Here is a 15240-nt window from a genome sequence, read left to right on the forward strand (position 1 = left end):
TTACTGTATCTGAATGATTATTTTTAACAGACTTTCTCCTGTGTTGATCCACAGGAATGTGTTACACAGCTGAATATGAGGGAACTACTGTCAGTTGGCATGGATGGCCCCAGTGGGAATTTCAAATTGGTGGATCTTCTCCAGAAAGAGCATGCAGAGCTCTACGGAGGTGCTCAGGTTGTCACTGTTGGAAGCTGTGGACTTCACACCCTCCACAATGCTTTAAAGGCAGGCTTTACTGTGTGGCAGTTGGAAAAACTTCTGCGAGCCATGCACTTCCTCTTTCATAATGTTCCTGCCAGGAGAGAAGACTTCACAAGCCTGACAGGGTCCTCCTGCTTTCCCTTACCATTTTGTAGCCATAGATGGGTCACTCAGAAAGAGATACAAAGAGAAAAAAGAGGAACTGGTTAAAATGGAGAAAACTATTGAAGAAAAGGCCATGCAATTAAGACACTTTCCATAAGATTCTTTTGCTCATGAGTTCATATTAGGGCTATAGCACAGGTTTATGTTAAAATCAAGTAATAGCAGTCCACCAGTTCATGTAGTGGATGCCAGTTTGTGAAGTGATATCAGCAAGAGTTCATATAGCAGATGCCAGCTTGTAATGCGTCAGCAGTTCGTGCAGTGAATGCCTGCTGGAACTGTACTCTTCATTGCACATTTTATGTAGTTTGTTTTATTTTTATTCACAAAGTGAAATAAATGTGTGTGTAATATGAAGTCAACATCAGTGAGTTTCTAAATCTATTCTGTTGTGTATAGTGTTGTATATGTCAAAATCTGTCAACATTAATAAGGACGCTGATTAACACTTGCAACTCTGTCATGATGGTTTTAAAAGAAAATCCGAAGGTAGTAAAAAAAAGGTTTTAAAAGGTATTAAATTTAACTTAAGGATTGCTGTATATACCCTGTGGATGTCCGTGGAAGTAAGTTGCTGTTCCATTATGCAAATGTAATGTTATTTATACCATATTCAGACCATTCTGTTCATCTTTCTATTCTTTGGTGGGTTTCACTCTCGCCCTCTTCAATGCACTCCCATCCCTTTTCTCCTCACCAACTTCACCACCAAAGAAGCTTGGAAATAGCTGAGTTACTTCTTCATATCCTGAAGGGAAGAACATTTTTGTGTTGATTCCTTACTGTCCTTTTTTAAGTGTGTTTTATTTTCTCACATTGTTGTGCATGTTCACGTTTAACAATACACCTAAGTTCACACAGATATGACCTAATTTATGCAAAAAAGGGGAAAACAGAAGTGCCTCTAGTGTCCCTCAGATGGTGTTCATAGAAAGGAATACCATAAAAATGTTTCAAAACCTTAATTCATTCGTTCATTCCACAAACATTCAAAATATACCACCTTGCATCAGCTTGTATTAATTTTTAATCCATCCTAAATTCCTCCACCTTGATCAGTCAAACAAATGTTTTTTTAAACATGTTCCCTGCTGCCCCATTGTCAACTAATTCCTGTTCATTTCTTCTGATAGTAAATCAGTTTGAGTTTTTAAACCTGAATTTAATTTAAGAGTGCTTGAGTCATTGGTTGCAGCCTGATCATTTAATCTAAAAATGATTTTTATAATGATCATACACTTTCAATACATTTTTATGTCTTCTCATTCTTTACATTGTTCTTTTTATTCTGTTCCAGTCAGGTGAAGACCCTGTCCTGCACCTGGAGAAACGTCCTCTCTCCTCCCCAGTGCTGCTCTATGATGGATCAACCACCATCATGGCTGTGGGTAACGTACCTGTGACCACCCTCCTGCAGGAACATTTCTCAGAAGAGATGCTGCTGTTAATGGCATACTACTACACATTGCACTTAACATACCCAAAATGAGTTACAGAGCTCCTCTCTGTTATTCAGAGGCAATTGGTGACACCATCCACAATCAAGATGCCACTAGTGCACACAAGAAAGCAATCTTCATTGAGAAGTAGCTGTCAAGCAGTATTTTGTCAGGTCAGTTGTTCTTGTTACTGTTCGCGCTGCCTTACAATAGTTTTGTGTATTCTGCTTATTACAGTGTCACTTGGTTATTTGCTTAAATTACACAGGGGTTCCAACAGATGTTGAGTTTTACCTCATCAAGGTCTGTATTTCAAAGTATACTTTCATTGAAAAATGCTGATACATAACTGAGAGGGCTGAGAATTAGTTTTTCTTTTTGTGGATTATGGAAAAATGATATTCAAATGTCTTTATTGTAAAGATTGATTGATTGTAAGAATGCATAGCAACCCTAACTCACTGCTGATGATGCTGAGTGTTAAATAAATGTTGACAGCTCTTATAAGCCATTCTGTTTGGGATTTCTGTAGAAACCGTTAAGATATATATATATATATTCTAAAAAATAAGGACAAGTTTTAGGTTTTAAGGTTTAGTTTTAAGATGAAGTAAGCCTTGTTTCAAGATAAACCAACTTGGATTAAGACAGAGCTTAGTCATTCTTCACGAAGTATTTTTTCTCTATATCTAAAATATTTTTTAAACTAATCTTCAGTTTAATTTGCTAAAACTAAAAACAAAATATGTATTTGCTTATATTTAGTATATTTCACATATTTTGGGTTACATTTTAAGTAATCTCATCTTAAAACCAGCATTTTCTGCTTATTTGAAGCCTTCTGAATCCCTCTTTAGACATGCTTATTTCTAGATTTAACAATCTTAATTCAAGAAATCCTGTCAAGTGAAATGATCTTGCTGCATGGAAAGATAATTTCACTTGTTTTGAGTACCTTTTCCCTCAGATTTAGTGCTTTTACCTTGTTTTCAGACACCCCTTTTTTGCAGCATGCTGCATCTCCCTGCACAAATTCTTTCTCTGGGCCCTTTGATAAGGCATATGTGCATGAGATTTGAATCAAAGCACTCTTTTTTCAGTGGTCACCCAAATTGATTTTTAAAAATGTTTGTAAGTCACTTGTGAACCATAATCAGCTTTTTAAATGTTGTCAAAATAAAACCGGTGATTGGGAATTTATGGCAAACAACATGCTGTCAAAGTAAATTGGCTTATTCTCAATGGGAACAAGTACATCAGTGACAGGTCTCTAATTATCACCAATGCAAATGAGACAGTGCCTGTCTTTGAACTTATAAAAAAACATTTATGCGGTGGACAGTTCCTTATATTTTGAATACCAGCTTTATGTGGCTGTGGGTTGGAACAGAGATCTTTTAGCATATGAAATTGCTGTACCTAATCTTGCCCAGGCAACTGAGTTGATAGATGCTGAAAAGCGACTTGATCATACATATTACCCAGTCAGTTTCAAAAGCTGTGTGTATGTTTTAACAAAATACAACAATGATGTCATTGCACTTAAAAATTGAAATGAATAACCATACTTTAAAAGGGGAAGATGTGATGAGATAGCTGTAATGGCTGTGATTTGTTATTGTCTTTGTTGTAATAATAACACACAATAATTACTACATGTAATGTTACACAAGTACAGCTTTGTAAATAAATGTGTTTATGTGGAACAACACCACCACTTAATTTACATGTTAACTCATTTTAGGCTTTGTTTACTTTGTAAGGAAAAAGAAGACGAATACTCTCAAAACAATATTAATTATCTTACGCATTTTACTCTTGCATAGTATATAATTCGCAAAACAAGATCAAAAACACTTTTTGGCTAGATATAAGATTGTAACTCTTAGTTAGATCATTTTTGCAGTGTATACAGTAAACAATCATCACAATCATTTCAAGTTTCCATCATATTATTCCTGAGATAATATGAAACATTTCCAAATCAGCACTTCAGGAGCTTTGGCACCTTCTAGAGGCAGTTAGTGGAAAGAAGCTCAGGTGAAGAGCAGATTTCATTGTTGACTCTCTTTAATATCACACTTTGTGAATGTGTTCCTCTTCTGCTCTCAGCTTTCTTACCCTGGACTTCATCTGTCAGCCAGTGATGATGTTTAACCCAGCACATGCTTCATGGTTCACTTCTGTTTATCTGAACATCTCAGCTGCCATCCCTGGTGGGGTGAGTGCAAAGAGGTTTGGAAACAATATAGAGATGACGTTTCTGGAAATCAGATTCAAAATGATCAGCTTTACTCAGTACTAGAGATAGACCGATTTTTCAGATCATTAGTAGTCAAGGAGGCTGATAACCAATATTTGGAGCCGGTATTCATTTGCAGTAAAAGTGAAAATATTGGCGTCAAAACTTTGAATAACTCCAACACTTAACTTTGTTTAAATGGCTTTAAGCATATGTTTATTAAACAGCTTTTCAGATTTGCAACACATTAAAGGTTGCTTTTTTTTTTTTCTCAGACAACAGACATCTTTGTTTTAAAATTCTAACAAAAAGTGCAGGGAGTTCCCAGGGTCAGCAGCATCTTTTATAAAGTTAACTGAATATTAAATTTATAAAAGATTAAAGAGATTTAAATAAACTAAATAAATAAATAAATAGCTTCCTGAAATTTTATAAAGTAAATAAAACAAAGTTAAATAAAAATTTGCACGGAAATGTGACTCTCAGATCAATTAGTAGTCCCAGCTGAGCAGCACCAGACTGTGGTGTTAAAAGCAGAGTTAAAAGAGTTGTTCAGCGTGCTCTCCAGTGAGATGGCTTCTCTTGCTCTCCTAAATTGCAGAGACTTCACTGAAGACGTGCTCACTTGGGACTGATGAGGGTGGTGCACATAGAAACTTTCTTGCTTGTTTTTCAAGTCTGTCCATCTGCAATAAGGGTTTGAAAAAAAGAGAGAGAAAGTGGGGCCACATGCTGACATATGCTCAACTCATCATGCTTCATTTATTACAGCATGTGTGAAGCCTGTAGTTGATTTTATTATGTAAATGTTATATTGTAACAACATGTGATAGCAGGGACCCTGTCATTCAAAACTAGGCTGCTACATTTCTAATGATTAATGTTACTATAGCTGAAAAAATAGTACAATAGCAATAGGAGAGACTATTGATCCCTGAACACCATGCAGTTCATGTAGGCTTTATGATGCAGCTACATTATGTCTTAAGTCTTGAACAGCAACATCCTGCTCCTCTCTACAAGAAACTATCAAAGAAACTATCACAGAAACTATCACAGAAACTATCAAAGAAACTATCAAAGAAACTATCAAAGACACTATCACAGAAACTATCACAGAAACTATCACAGACAGCTTCAGGACCCACTTCATCTAACAATATGTCATGTTCTGCTGCTTGGGATCAATCAGCACAGAAAGAGGTAAAGTAAAATAACTTGGTAGTTAAACAGCCATTATTGTCCTACAGTTATCTCTCAGACAGACGGTGCTTTGCTGTCAGTTTCTGCAGTGGCACACACACACACACACACACACACTATTCTCCAGCCATCCCCTCAACGTGCTTCCCTGCAATAAAACTAACGAAATTTTACTCTCTCTCTCATTCATACACACACACACACACAGACACATACTTCTGCTATCACGGACTATTTCCATATCGATATTATCATCAACCTTGTTTCCAGTGATTAACAGACACGTCTGGACTGACTGCGAGCGAGCAGAGCTGCTGCTCTGTTTATATAACGTTATTGTGCCTCGCAATAACGTTACTAGTTGTGAGTTGCAGAAAACTGGGACGTTTATTACAATTTCGGGAGAGTCTGCTGCCTTAACTTCCCTTCTAAACCTGCGCTCCGGAGCCTCTCGGTAAAACGTTTTCTCCGCCGTGTGTGTGAGAGCACTGTGCATGCAGTGTTCACTATTGATTGGCTGTTACCCGTGCCAATCAGCTCTGCTTGTACCCAATCAGATGGTGCTGTGTGTGGGACAATGCTGGAGACAGAGTAGTGAGTGCAGAGGTGCAACTGCACCAGAGCCAAAATAACCCAGTTTTAAATTGATCTTTCATCGGCCGTTGGATTAAAAAAAGGCAGATGCCGATATGCGTCAAAATGCCGAATATGGGCGCCGATAATCGGTCTAATCCATCTGCCTAAGAACGTTCATATGAAGGAACACATACACAAAAAAAGGGAAAAACACGACAGAGCTAGGTCAAACAAAAACTAACAGAAAAAAGCAAAGAAAACACAGAAATAGTGAATGAAGAGGTGGTGCCTAACAAAGCCAAAGCGCCTCAGACAAGCGCTTTGCCCACTGCCGCCAGCTCAGGGACCTTTCAGACCAGTCAGTGACTCTTTCTCAAAAAAACACCCAGGGACTTTCCGTAGAGAGTTACCAGTACTGGTACTAGTGACGTGTCGGTCTCGAATGAAACGGCTCTTAGTTTGTGGCGCAGATGATTTTCTCTGTCTGAAGGTAAATGTCAGCACTTTTAATGTTTTACTCGTCAACACTTACTGTTGTTACCTGAATTATCTGATGGTCGAGTTTTTTTGGATGTTGTACTTTTTTTAAAAATATATATTGCGTTATGGTGTTTAGTTGTGTAGACTCTGAGTTGTCACTGTAAACTCAGGATGAGGCAGGAAGAGGACCGTCATTCAGACATGGCGGCGCGAAGATACGCAGCAGTTTGTGTCTCTTCATTTATTCATTATCCGCAATGTTGTGTGGATATTCACAGTAGAAGCGGTGGAGTCAGAGTAGAAGCAGAGTGAGCTGATGGTCAGTAGCTGAACACGGAGCCTTTGTTAGTCTGTGGCTCCACTTACTGCTGACTGAAGGCAGCTTTTCCTGCCTGAATCAGCCTGTGGAGGAGGCGGACCTGGGCCGCTGCTCTCCCGCAGCCTGAGCCGCTAAATGCGGTCTGAGCTCGGCCGGACAGCGGCTGGAGAACAGCTCTGACTTTCTCTGTCATTAGATGAACTCTACGGGACTGAGCTCAGAGGGACTGGCAGGGTTTTTCAGGCTCTATGTCAGGGGTATTCAACTAAAATTTTAAGAGGTCCAGTGAGAGAAAATTTCTTCAAGCGAAGGTCCGGAACACCATAATATATATATATAGCCTCATACTGACTTAAATTAAAGTACAATTCAAAAATAATAACAAAAAGTATAAGTAAATCTGGGCTGGAATGGTGTCAGGGCCATCGTCTCTCGCTGTCTCCCGCTCACTCGTCTCGCTGTCTTCTCTATCTGTCTCCGCCTCACTTGTCTATAAATGTCATCTCCTTGTATCGCTAACTTCCCTCTCCACCTGTCACTCACCTCTCATCTCTGTATTCAGAGTCGCGCTTTCACTCTCGAATTTGATTGGCTGAGCAGCGTCATGTGGAATGGCTTAACTCGCATGCAATTGGTCTGTAAGGTCCGCTAAATAGATACTGTAAAGACAAGAAAAGCTGTGCTGGTTAAAATATTAGCGTCCCGTTGTGATGTAGAATAATCGATAATTTATTGATCGTAGGTCTGGGTCCGCATAAGACGGCGTCTGGGTCCGGACCCGGACCGCGGTCCGCCTGTTAGTGACCTCTGCTCTATGTGATTTTCAGAGAGACAGTTAACACTCCATCCACAGAGTCAGAGGCCTCCTGGTCCTATCAGGACAAACTCTACCTGATGAATTAGATGATAAAGACCCAAATCCATAAATACTCTCACATTAAAGCATCTCAGCAGCTCTGATAGGTGATTATATCTCTGTGGCTGGTCACAGTACAAACAGAAAAACTGTCTGTCAGGACATATTTGCTGTTTTTATTGATGTCTATCTGTGTCTCTGCTGTTTGGTTTGGTTTGTTGTTGCTGCTTCATATAGTTCAGACTTTACTATTAGAAAAGGCAGGAAAGTGCCAGGGGCCCCAACTAAAAGGGCCCCTGGAATAATATTGAGGAGAAATGAACTGAGTCTCAGTTGTTTTGTGTGGAATAATCACCTGCAGCTTGTTTCATCAAGTCATTTTCTTCTGAAACACTGCAGACAAAGATTGTCAGATAAAATCAGTGGATCTCAGTCCATCTGTGTGTCAGTGAATGGAAATGGTCGTCTCTGAATCATGTGTGAAAGATATGAAAGAGGAAAGAAGCCAATCAGTGGAGGAGCAGCTGATATTTCTACAGGACAAATGATGGAGACGATGATTTCAGTTGATGTGCAGATGAATGATTTGTGTTTTCTCTCCAGATGAAGGTAGAAAGTGTGTGTGAGCTGATGTGGATGTGAATTCAGCATCATGAATCAGTGTGAGGACAGAGAGGAGGGAGCCCCTCCCCCTAAAAGCAGTCTGTGTGGGGACCATGAGATCCAGACCAAAAGCTCAGAGGTGAGATGAGGATCTCTAACTGTCCATGACTCTTCTCCATGTCAGAGCTCAGCACTCACATCACTGCACCATCATTATTCACACTCAAAGCTCTGTGTGTGTTGTGTTGAAGGCCAGAGCAGCAGCACACACCAGACTCTGCTGGACCTGGACCTGAACATGGACCTGAGCCCAGCTGTGTGTCCATGAAGAGTGACAGGTCAAAATTTGACCCCATTAATTTCAAAGGACAGCCTCCCTCTGCTGCAAAGAATTGAGCTGCAACTGACTACATATTTTCTTCTTTACTATGAGAACACTGTATGAATGTCGTCCCTGTCCCCATGTCCCTGATGGTCTTAATCTCTGTGTCAACCAGGATCCATCAGAGACCAAACTTCCCTGAGCCCAGCAGTGTGTCCATGAAGAGTAACATGTCAATGGGTTACCTCATTAATTTCAAAGGACAGCCTCCCTCTGCTGCAAAGAAGTGAGCTGCAGCTGAGTTTAAAATGTATCAGACAGCTGTCCTGTATAACTGGTCTTCTATGAAAGATGAAGTGATTATGTTTTGTCTCCAGGCTTCATGAATGACACAGTATATGAACATGATCAGGTTGAAACACAGGCTTTAGTGGCAAAGTTGATGTTTCTCTTTTCAAGAAAAGCACTTCTTATGTTCTTATATGTGTCATTCAGATCAGAAGTAAAACTCCCTGTAACTCAGCACCTATCCAGTTCCAGTGTTTGTGTTAGTGTCCTGTAGCAGAGGTGAGACTTCTGTCAAACCCAGTGTGAGTCCTCAAAACTCATCATTTAAAAGGTGGACTTGTTGTGATGACTCTAGGTCATGAGGTACAGAATTGATTGCTTGTTTCCTCTCATTGAGAATGTCACAGCACAGTAGTGTTTGCTTTAATCAGGACAGTCACCACAGAACATAAAAGCAGCTGTTGTTTGTGTACAAAGCATAAAACACTCACAGATGCTGCAAACATAATGTGAGCTAATTCTTCATGATTCCTCCACAGAGTGGACCAGGAGAGCTCAGAGGTTCCCAGTGCTCAGTCTGCCCAGCAGCATCAAACACACCTGGACTCCATATTTATGGTCTGTGCATGGACAACAACTACTTTGACATCTGTTGTGTTGACAATAATCTCCATGCTGCACTTTTTAGAGCAGTGGATTGTCAGTGTGTCCAACATGGATCTGATGTTTGGCTCCATGGTTTTACTTTGATTGTGTCATTCATATAGTTTTCTGTTCCAGCTGCTGGAGGAGAACATTGTGACTTTTGTGAAGAAGGAGCTGAAGAAGATCCAGAAGGTTGTGAGTCCAGATTACCCACAATGCTCAGAGAGTCAGAGGGAGGATGAGGAGGTGTTGGACGGTGAGGATGAAGAGCAGAGGAGGAGCAGCAGAGAGGCTTTTGTGAAGATCACAGTGAACTTCCTGAGGAGAATGAAGCAGGAGGAGCTGGCTGACTGTCTGCACAGCAGTAAGAGGATTTCTCTAAAGATTCAACATGATGGACAAATGGGACATTTACTAATGTCTCAAGACATGGAGGGAAATATGTTCATGTGTGTTCTTTAGGGGGATGAACATGTCATGTTTTCTTTATGAATCAGTCATTGATGTTGCTTCTTGTTTGTTCATTCAGGACATGTTGCTGCAGTTTGCCAACGTAAACTTAAATCTGCTCTGAAGAAGAAGTTCCAGTGTGTGTTTGAGGGGATCTCTAAAGCAGGAAACCCAACCCTTCTGAATCAGATCTACACAGAGCTCTACATCACAGAGGGAGGGACTGGAGAGGTCAATGATGAACATGAGGTCAGACAGATTGAAACAGCATCCAGGAAACCAGCCAGACCAGAAACAAGCATCAGACAAGAAGACATCTTTAAAGCCTCACCTGGAAGAGATGGACCAATCAGAACAGTGATGACAAAGGGAGTGGCTGGCATTGGGAAAACAGTCTTAACACAGAAGTTGACTCTGGACTGGGCTGAAGACAAAACCAACCAGGACATACACTTCACATTTCCATTCACGTTCAGAGAGCTGAATGTGCTGAAAGAGAAAAAGTTCAGCTTGGTGGAACTTGTTCATCACTTCTTTACTGAAACCAAAGAAGCAGGACTCTGCAGGTTTGAAGAGGTCCAGGTTCTGTTCATCTTTGACGGTCTGGATGAGTGTCGACTTCCTCTGGACTTCCACAACACTGAGATCCTGACTGATGTTACAGAGTCCACCTCAGTGGATGTGCTGCTGACAAACCTCATCAGGGGGAAACTGCTTCCCTCTGCTCGCCTCTGGATAACCACACGACCTGCAGCAGCCAATCAGATCCCTCCTGAGTGTGTTGACATGGTGACAGAGGTCAGAGGGTTCACTGACCCACAGAAGAAGGAGTACTTCAGGAAGAGGTTCAGAGAGGATGAGCAGGCCAGAAGGATCATCTCCCACATCAAGACTTCACGAAGCCTCCACATCATGTGCCACATCCCAGTCTTCTGCTGGATCACTGCTACAGTTCTGGAGGATGTGTTGGAAACCAGAGAGGGAGGAGAGCTGCCCAAGACCCTGACTGAGATGTACATCCACTTCCTGGTGGTTCAGTCCAAACTGAAGAATGTTAAGTATGATGGAGGAGCTGAGACAGATCCACACTGGAGTCCAGAGACCCGGAAGATGATTGAGTCTCTGGGAAAACTGGCTTTTGAGCAGCTGCAGAAAGGAAACCTGATCTTCTATGAATCAGACCTGACAGAGTGTGGCATCGATATCAGAGCAGCCTCAGTGTACTCAGGAGTGTTCACACAAGTCTTTAAAGAGGAGAGAGGACTGTACCAGGACAAGGTGTTCTGCTTCGTCCATCTGAGCCTTCAGGAGTTTCTGGCTGCTCTTCATGTCCATCTGACCTTCATCAACTCTGGAGTCAATCTGCTGTCAGAAGAACAATCAACCTCCAACTGGTCTAAACTGTTCAGATACAAACCTGATCTAACGCAGCTCTACCAGAGGGCTGTGGACAAGGCCTTACAGAGTCCAAATGGACACCTGGACTTGTCCCTCCGCTTCCTCCTGGGTCTTTCACTGCAGACCAATCAGACTCTCCTACGAGGTCTGCTGACACAGACAGGAAGTGGCTCACAGACCAATCAGCAAACAGTCCAGTACATCAAGAAGAAGATTGAAGAGACTCCCTCTGCAGAGCAAAGCATCAACCTGTTCCACTGTCTGAATGAACTGAATGATCATTCTCTAGTGGAGCAGATCCAACAGTCCCTGAGTTCAGGACGTCTCTCCACAGATAAACTGTCTCCTGCTCAATGGTCAGCTCTGGTCTTCATCTTACTGTCATCAGAAAAAGATCTGGACGTGTTTGACCTGAAGAAATACTCTGCTTCAGAGGAGGCTCTTCTGAAGCTGCTGCCAGTTGTCAAAGCCTCTAACAAAGCTCTGTAAGTGTATAGATAGTTGGATTTATTCATCATTATATAAAGACTCTGCTATTTTATTCAACAGGAGGGAAAATAAATTCCTCTCTCTCTTTAATTCCTTATCATCATCTCTGAGCTCTGAGCTTCAGCACATTGAATCTGAATTAAAATAATGGATCCTACATTAAAGAGCCAAGTGTCAGCTTTAATTTGAGCAGGTTGACATCAGTATAGAAAGAACTGTGTGGGAGATTCAGCCCTTTTAGTGTTTCAAAAGTAACTGGACAAATACACATGAAGTGAAACAAACTCATCAGATTTAATATTTAGTGTAAAATATTTTGCAGTCATTGACTGTAGTATCCATTATTATATTTTAAAGTGAATGTGTTGAGAGCCTGAAGAACAAAAGACTTTTTGTCTGTCCAAATTACTTATAACTTACTGCCTTAACTGTACATGTCTGTTTATTAATGATTGTGTCATATGCCTTCTCTTAACCCTGGTGTTTTAGCAAACTGTAGACCTTTATCCAATCTCCCCTTTACTTCTAAAATTCTTGAGAAGGCAATTCAGTTGTGTGACCATCTTCATAGGAACTGTTTGTTTCAAGTTTTTCAGTCAGGATTTAATTCAATTCAGTTCAATTCAATTTTATTTATATAGCTCCTTCCACATTCAAAACTGTCTTGAAGCGTTTTACAGAGACCCAGAGTCTGAGTCTCAGCTAGGAATGGAGGAGAGGAGGAGAAGGACATGCAGCATATAAACATGATACAAACAGGGTTGGCAATGTTAGAATTCCAGTGTCACCGAGTGGAGGGACCGTGACACTTTTTCTCTGTGGGGAGCAGGCACATCAAAGCAACAACACTCAGGGGTAAGTAAGTTAAGAACAATAGGTAAAACAAAGAGTACTCCGGCCACTTGAATTAAAAAGTCCCGCAGGTTGTCCACCTGACCAGATGGAATGTAGAGAGTCCCAGCAGCAGAGGCAGCAGGCCTCTGCGTGGCCGTTGGATGGTAGTTAACCGCAGGAGGGGTGGAACGCGTCCCCACCCCTACTTTCACCCGAGGCTTCCCCCTTTCGCACCGTGCGTCTGTGGCGTGGTGGGGGCCTGGATGCCCACTCGGCAGCGGCGCACACAACTCGACCGGGGCGCTCCTCTCGCGCTGTTCACCGGACAGCGCGAGAGGATGGCGTGGCGACAGTCTGCCCAGCACTCGTACACAGTGTCCTCAGCCGCTTCTCCTCCCGATCAACTCAGCTGCTTCTTCCGCCCGCTGCTCCCCTTTCCCGCTGTCCGCGTCTCTACAAAAGGAGAACAAACTCGCCTTTCGCGCCACACACACACCTGTCTCTTATCCTGTTATCCAATTACTTTCGGTCGATGCGCACACACCCTCTCAAACATACATACACACTTAGAGACACGCACACACTCACCCTGTGACACCAGCATTTAGATTACAGTTAGTGGATACTGTGTGCTCAGCAGATTACAGTTATGATAGGAAACGGAGCACAGAAGCAAAAAGCTGTCATGATTGGTAATTATTTACATTATAGTCTGCATTGAATATTAATCCAACATGTATTTGTAGCAGAATGGAACATTAAACATAGTAATGTGTTAGAAATGGATCATTGTAGACAATAAACAGCAGCAGGTGGGTGGAGCCAGGACCACAGACAGAGAACATGCAGCTCCGTGGGGCAGAGATACCTGCAGAAAGGTACAGAGACAGAGAGACCAGAGAGAAACAAGCACAGGACTACGGGACAGAGAGTGTTCGGGAAGCAGACACCCTCTGTAATTTTAAAATTAGGCTTAAAATCTTTTTTTTTTTTTTTTTTTTTTGACAAAGCTTATAATTAGTTGCAGTTAAAGTCTTAGTATCTCTGGCTCCGGAGCTGCATGTTCTTTGTCTGTGGTCTTAGCTCCACCAACCTTCTGCTGTTTATTGTCTACAATTATCCATTTCTGAACTTCATATTCATTGAACATGAAGTTTTTTCTTGCCACTGTCGCCTTAGTGCTTGCTCTGGGGTCAGGCTCTGGGTCTCTGAAAAAAACGCTTTGAGACAATTTTGATTGTGGACGGAGCTATATAAATAAAATTGAATTGAAAAATTTACTGTCATTTCTCGAGCAGAATAAAGAAACTCCTCATTGGTTAGCAGGTGGATAAAGAGCTGATATTTCTGCTTCACTCAACAAATCTGTTTGATGTTTGGCCCAGTTTTCAAATGCAGGTCTGTTAGTTTGCTGTGAGCTGCAGAGCAAACTGAGAGATTTGTTCCTTTGATTGTCCTTTCAACACAAATGTTATTTGACTTTTTCTTCATTGTTTCCTCTTCAGACTGAGCAGCTGTAACCTCTCAGAGAGAAGCTGTGAAGTTCTGTCCTCAGTTCTCAGCTCCCAGTCCTCTAGTCTGAGACACCTGGACCTGAGTAACAATGACCTGCAGGATTCAGGAATGAAGCTTCTGTCTGCTGGACTGGAGAGCCCACACTGTATCCTGGAGACTCTCAGGTGAGTCCATGTTACAGTTTGTTTGAAATGACTGCAGATATGTCTTGAGTCCAACTATGCTGACTTTAAAGAGGCCCATATCTAATGATTTTCATAGTTTATACAATCTTTGAGCTCTTCTTTGTATTTTGCTGTTATTCAGCTTCACATATATGAACTCTGGCTGAGATACACAAACTCAGTTATGCTTTGTTATAAAATGGTTTAGATGATCATCAGTAAAAACAATGACAATGAAAACAATGAAAACATGATGGACAAATGGGACATTGAAAAAAGCTGTCATAATTGGTAATTATTTACATTAGAGTTGGCATAGAATATTAATCCAAAATGTATCTGTAGCAGAGTGGAACATTAAACATGTGTTAGAAATGGATCATTGTAGACAATAAACAGCAGCAGGTGGGTGGAGCCAGGACCACAGACAGAGAACATGCAGCTAATAAAGATGGAATAACTTCCTTATATTTGGTAACAGTATTATTAGACAAATATCTACAGTAGTTAATTTTTTTCCCCGATGCTGTGCAGTTCATTATTGTAAATTCAAATGTTACTAAAGAATGATGGGATATAAGAGGGTTCTGAGGGAATACAGTCAAATATTCAGCTTCTATGCCATAGGTCAGTACAAGATCAAGGGTGTGATTAAAACAGTGAGTTGGTTTGTTAACATTTTGCAAGAAGCCAATCGAGTCTAATACTGAATAGAATGCAGTCTTAAGGCTGTCATTGTTGGTATCGACATGAATATTAAAGTCGCCCACTATAATTGCTTTATCTGTACGAAGCACTAAATCAGATAAAAATTCAGTGAATTCAGGATAGAATTAAGAATAGGACTGGTTTTTCTGTCTTCCAGTTTGGATGCGAGAGGCTGAGGATAAGGCTTTCAAATGTGCTATAACTCGGCTTAGGTCTGGGATTAATTAATAAACTTGAGTGGTAGATTGCTGCCACTCCTCGTCCTCGGCCTGTGCCTCGAGGAATGTGATAATTAATATGACTAGCAGGGGTTGACTCATTTAGACTGACATATTTTTCC

The 15240-nt window shown here is 41.2% G+C and overlaps 1 long non-coding RNA gene across 1 annotated transcript; it reads left to right on the plus strand.

Annotated features, from left to right (window-relative positions):
* Nucleotides 1-8372: 8372 nt before the first annotated feature.
* On the plus strand, nucleotides 8373-9288 carry LOC121190910. Its single transcript, XR_005895036.1, has 3 exons — nucleotides 8373-8425; nucleotides 8585-8695; nucleotides 9237-9288. It is a non-coding gene; the product is annotated as an uncharacterized LOC121190910 (long non-coding RNA).
* The last annotated feature ends 5952 nt before the right edge of the window (nucleotides 9289-15240 follow it).

This window comes from Toxotes jaculatrix, chromosome 12, assembly GCF_017976425.1.
Source record: "Toxotes jaculatrix isolate fToxJac2 chromosome 12, fToxJac2.pri, whole genome shotgun sequence".
Taxonomy (NCBI): Eukaryota; Metazoa; Chordata; class Actinopteri; family Toxotidae; genus Toxotes; species Toxotes jaculatrix.